General features: G+C 36.6%; 1 long non-coding RNA gene across 4 annotated transcripts; it reads right to left on the bottom strand.

Moving 5' to 3' along the window:
* Window positions 1–5,699, bottom strand: LOC107933530 (uncharacterized). Of its 4 annotated transcripts, none has more exons than XR_001693648.2 (5): window positions 4,860–5,699; window positions 4,680–4,750; window positions 4,236–4,597; window positions 4,023–4,090; window positions 1–212 (listed from the first exon to the last, which is right to left on the bottom strand). It is a non-coding gene; the product is annotated as an uncharacterized lncRNA (long non-coding RNA). The 4 variants fall into 4 exon arrangements; XR_001693649.2 differs by having other exon boundaries at window positions 4,013–4,090; window positions 4,860–5,698; XR_005899680.1 differs by having other exon boundaries at window positions 4,013–4,090; window positions 4,236–4,592; window positions 4,860–5,698.
* Between the last annotated feature and the right edge of the window lie 285 nt (window positions 5,700–5,984).

The following is a 5,984-nucleotide window of genomic DNA, read 5'->3' as shown; positions in this document are numbered from 1 at the left end:
TGAAAAGGTAAATTTTAAATCTTATAAACTCGAACTATTTAATTAAAGTAAACAAGATCTGCTACCCTAGCACGAAACAGTCTGCCTTCTTTGGCACGTCTTCTTTAGGTTTTATTGTTTCTTGTTCTTATTGAGAGTGTGGTTGGCGGCGGCGCACTTCAGATCTTTCGTGGTTCTTACACAGAAACGGTTTTCAGAACTGGGATCTTTGCCTGAAATCAATGGAGACTGAATTAGCGGGTTTAACACTAAATGAGGAAGAAGATGCAGTACTACAAATCCAAATTGAGCCCAATTCTGAACAAGAAGCGAAGGTTTTCAAGTTAGTGGGTTGCTTTTTAACAGCCAGTCTTATTCATTTTTCTGTTATGAAAAGTTCTATGGCAAACCTTTGGCATCCTGTCCAGGTGTCCATATTCGAGATCTAGGAGAAAAACGATTTTTGTTCCAGTTTTATCATGTTATGGATATGTATAGGGTTTTGAAAGGGTCCCTATGGACCTTTAATAATCATTTGCTAGTATTACACAAGTTACAATAAGGGGAGGATCCATTAAAAAGAGCCCCTATTCATGACACCTTTTTGGGCTCAGATCCATGATGTCCCTATTGGTCTTTTTTCTAAAAATTTGTCAGTACAATTAGACAACTTTGTAGGGAAGTTCTTAGAATACAATGGTTTGAATCTGGGGAAAGAAAACAGAAACTATATGCGAGTAAGAGTTCAGATAAATGTCTGGTGCCCGTTAAAGAGAAAGAAGCAGATTATATATTGCGGGAATTGCACTTATGTGAAGTTCAAGTATGAAAGATTATCCCCTTTTTTGCTTTTACTGTGGCCGATTAGGCCATAATGATTTTTTTTGCGAAACAAAAATGGTGCTTGGTGTGGAAATTGCTAATATGGGCTGGGATCTATCGCTACGAGCTCAATCTCGACGGTCTTTAGCGATGAATAGTGTATAGTTGAGGGATAAATGTGACGAGACATTAAATGGTGGCCGAGAGTATAATCTTATGAATGGAAATAATTCGTGAGCTATTGATAATAAAAAAGCAGGGTATAGACAACTCTTTGATCCAATTTTGGGATTCAATCTGGAAGGCAGAAAGGCTTTATGGAATTACGTGAGGGAAAAAGTATTAGAAGATTCAGCCCTAAACAATATGGAGCATGACCTGAAAGATGGTGTTCTAATCAAAAAGAAGGGAAAAAAAGAGCTAGAGGGGAGATAGAGGGCTCATTAGTAATGGGCAATAATAATACTTTGACAGTAAGAAATAAGAGATTGTTGGAAACTACTCAATTTTCATCGGCGGCTGCCAAGAGGCAAGCCGACCGAGCGCAATGAAAATCTTGAGCTGGAATGTCCGTGGGTTGGGGAGTCCACGAACTATCCGAAGACTTCGACATGTGCTGAAGACACAAAATCCCCAAATGGTCCTCTTTAAGGAGACAAAGATTTGTAAAATTCAGATGGAAAGAATTCGATATACTTGTGGTTATGCAAACGGGATTGAAGTTGAACTGGACGGTACTAGAGGAAGACTGTGTCTGGCGTGCCATAATGAAATCTGTCACGCTTCAAAATTTTTCTAAAAGACATTGATGTGGTGGTTGATGATAATGAAGTATGAAATAAATAGAGATTCACTGGTTTCTACGGGTCACTATATGCACAAGAGAGAGAGTTCTTGGTCTACATTGAGGAACATACACACTAATAAAGGGATCCCTTGGTTTGTCTGCGGGGACTTTGATGAAATCATGTATGGATTTAAAAAAAATAGAGGTCTACCTCGAGATAAAAGGAGAATGGAATCATTTCGTAATGTCCTAGCAGATTGTCATTTAATGGATATGGGGTTTTCTGGAAAATGGTTCACATTGGAGAAGGGAATTCTACCTGAAACAAATATTTAAGAGAGGCTTGATAGAGGGGTTGCAAATGATGAATGGATGGCAATGTTTTTGGAGGTAATTATTCTACATCTCACTCATTTTTTTTCGATCACTATCCCCTCTTAATCAACATGCGAAAGAATGAAAACTGGCTGACTATGAAAGAATTTAAATTCGAAGCTTGGTGGATACTTGAGGAGTCATTTGATACTGAGGTTAAAAGCATTTGGGGGATATCATCAAGTGATCAGTTGTAGAAATTAGATTTTTTAAAACTTGGCTTGAGGAATTGGACAGATCAGATCCAAACTGATAGAAGAAGATGAAAGAAATTTCTTACAGCTAGATTATTTGAACTTACAGAAGGTGAGAGAGATGACTCTAATCTAGCTGAATTGATCGATACTAAGATTCAACTGAATTTGAAATTGACAAAGATTAGCGTTATTGGGAACAAAGAACATGAATCAATTGGTTGAAATTTGGAAATAGGAACACTGCTTTCTTCTATAGTCAAACAACGCAACGTCGAAAAAGAAATTTGGTTCATAAATTGCAAGATGAAGAAGGCAGAGAAACAAAGCTCATTCAAGAAATGAAAGGTATTGTGCGATCTTATTTTCAAAATTTATTTCAATCAGATGGAAAAGGAAGCTACAATCACTTGTTGTCAGGAATTGATAGATGTATTTCTGAGGAGGATAATTAGACACTTATGGCGCTTTACACAAAGAAAGAAATTAGAGAAGCATTGTTTAAGATGAAAACACAAAAACTCCAGGGAAGATGGATTTTCAACTTTATTTTTCTAGAAATGCTGGCACATTATTGGGAATGATGTCATCAACTTTTGTTTACTAATCCTCAATAAAGGTAAAGAGCTAAAACAAATTAAATCTAATCATATAGTACTCATTCCAAAAATTGCCAACCCCTTTAATATGAACAGTTTCAACCCATCAGCCTATGCAATTTGATCTATAAAATTTTCGCAAAAGCTATTGCGAATAGGCTTAGAGGAGTTATTGAAAAATGTATTGATTTAGCCCAGAGTGCTTTTATTTCAGGGAGATTGATCTCGAATAATGTACTTTTAGCTTATGAAATCCTTCATACATTGAATCATAAGAGGGTAGGGAAAAAAGATTCATGGCAGTGAAGTTAGACATGACTAAAGCTTATGATAGAGTCGAATGGAATTTTATAAAAGAAATAATGGTTCAAATAGGTTTCGGTACTAAATGGATCGAGACTATTATGAAATGTGTTAGCTCTGTCTCCTATTCGGTTGTTGTTAACAGATTCACAAGCGAGAAATTTTGTCCATCAAAGGGATTACGTCAAGTAGATCCATTGAGCTCGTTTTTATTTCTTTTTTATGGGGAAGGCTTATCTAGCTTAATGAGACTTTCAACTAGAGAAAAGCTACTAAAGGGAGTAAAAGCAAGTAGAAGTGGACCGTAGGTATCGCACCTACTATTCGCAGATGATTGCGTCTTATTTAGTGAGGCAACTAGTAAAGGAGCTACTCTTTTAAAAGGAATTCTTTTAGAGTACAAAACTTGCTCAGGGCAACGTGTCAATTTCAATAAATCAACCGTCTTTTTTAGCAAGAACACATCAGATGATGATAGAAGAGTGGTGGTTAATATTTTGGGAGTACGAAGCTCAAACAATCTGGAACGCTATCTTGGATTGCCTAACATAGTTGGAAGGAAGAAAAGGGAATCATTTCAGAACTTAACATCTATCTCAAGGTGGGAAAGAGGTATTCATTAAGTCCATTTTACAAGCCATTCCTACCTACTATAATGGCCTGTTTTCTTTTACCTAAATCATTGTGCGTTGAGTTCAAAAGTATTATCGCCAAATTTTGGTGGCGGAAGGTACAAGGCAAAAGGGGAATACACTGGTGTGCCTGGAGGAACCTTTATACCTTAAAGGAAAATGGTGGTCTTGGTTTCCGTAATATTAGCCAGTTTAATATTGCATTATTAGCCAAATAGGGTTGGCACCTCATTACTTACCCGAATTCCTTATTAGCAAGAGTCCTTAAAGCAAAATATTATTCGCATTCAGACTTTCTTAATGCACAATTAGGAAACCTACCTTCTCTTACCTGGAAGAGTGTTTGGGCTGCCAAGGGCATACTGCAGAGTGGGTTGTGTTGGAGAACCGGAAGGGGAACTGAAATTTTCATTTGGGATGATCGTTGGATTCCAAGTAAGGGCATTGATGATTGGAGCAATAGGAATGTTAATGGAATAAAGTTAGTTTCTGATTTAATAGATGCTACAAATCACACTTGGAAGGCAGATTTAATTAAAAATACCTTTCCAGCAAATATTGCTCAAATGATTTTGCAGATCCCTCTTACGGAAACTCTTAACGACGATTTTCAAGTGTGGCAGGGAGAACTATCTGGTGAATTTTCAGCCAGAAGCGCCTACAAACTATTACAAGATGCTAGCTTAAATCCTAATAACTTATTAATACAGGCTGACTTGAAGGATTTCTACAAAAAACTCTGGAATCTACATCTACCCTCAAAAATCCTAATTTCAATATGGAGGATATCCTAGAACTAAATTCCTACTCTAGTTAATTTAAAGTACAAATGAGTGGCTGATTTTACAGTATGCCTTAGGTACGGTCTTGGGGAAGAAGACAACTCCCACGTCTTTCGGCACTGTCCTACAACATCAGAGGTTTGGCAAATATTAGATCTCTCTTGGGTTAATAACTCTATGATTCAAAGTTTCTAGGACTGGCTTACCTGGCTCTTTAAGAGAAGTACCCCGAAACAGTGTCGTACATTCTGTTGCAGACTGTAGGTCGTTTGGGGCTCTAGAAACAAGCTCGTACATGAAAGAAAATCAGAAGTAGGACGAGAGTTAGCACAAAAAGTTCAAAGGTATTTGGAAGAACTTGATGGTTTGATAGAAAGAAGAAATACCTTGAATACAGACAGAAGCCATAGTCAGCAAGCTACCTATTCCAGGGTCATGATTCAATTCGACGCAGCTTTCGATAAGAGAAATTTCAAATCGGCATCGAGCGTGGTGGTTTGGAATCGAACGGGGAAACTCTTAACAACAAGGACCTTTCTTAACACCAATGTTCCATCTCTTTTTGCAGCGAGGCTTATGCGGGACTTTTATGCAATTAACCTAGGAGCTTCGTTGGGTTTTCCCTTAGTAACGTTAATGGGGGATTCACGCACAGTTTTGAGGAAATGCCAGTCAATGAAGAAAGACAAGTCAGTCATAGACGCAATCATTACTGATATTAAAACCAAGAAGATGTATTTTCAAGAAATCAGTTTCCAGTTTATCAATTGATCAGAGAATACCTACGCTCACAAAATTGTAGAATAATCGTTAAGAAAATGAGAGGACACAAACTTGGTAAAAGCGGCATCGGAGCTTAGTCACCCGAATCCGGAGGGACGGTGGAGAAGACACCCAGACTGAGATTTGTATCATGAAGGATGAAGAGGAGCGGATAGCAAATTACTCCAGGTATGGTAGAGTTATCGACTGAACAGATGGGACTTAGGATGTGAAAAGACGATGGCAAGAGGCGTCCAGCTGTTCCTAAATCGACTAGAGTGGTTTAATCTAGGTTTCCTTTTTTCTATAAGCTTTAATTGTTTTTGTCTTTTCCCTAGGCTTTATTTTCTTTTAATTTTGTTTCTGTTTGGGAAGGCCGAAAGCCTGTCAAATCTTTTAGGCCTAATCCTATCCTTAGGCCGAATTATGTTTTTTCTCTTTATATTAATAAAGTTCTAGTCGATTTTATTAAAAAAAATAACTGAAAAGGTAGAATAGTTAAAATTAATATTAAAATTTAAATTTAAATTAGAATAGGAATTAACTTAATAAGCGAATATGAAGTAAATAACATAGAATTAAATAAAATAATAACATAAAATATCAACATAGAGTTAATAATAAAACAAAAACTAAATTAATTATTATAATTAAACATGAAATTAAAAAAAAAATTAGTTAGACATAGATATACCAACTATAAAAGCACTGATCATGAAATTAGCCCAAAGTGAATAACGTGATCAGCA

The sequence above is a fragment of the Gossypium hirsutum genome, chromosome A08, assembly GCF_007990345.1.
Source record: "Gossypium hirsutum isolate 1008001.06 chromosome A08, Gossypium_hirsutum_v2.1, whole genome shotgun sequence".
Taxonomy (NCBI): Eukaryota; Viridiplantae; Streptophyta; class Magnoliopsida; order Malvales; family Malvaceae; genus Gossypium; species Gossypium hirsutum.
The sequence above is the reverse complement of the archived record's forward strand: the minus strand, read 5'-3'. Positions and strand labels throughout refer to the sequence as shown.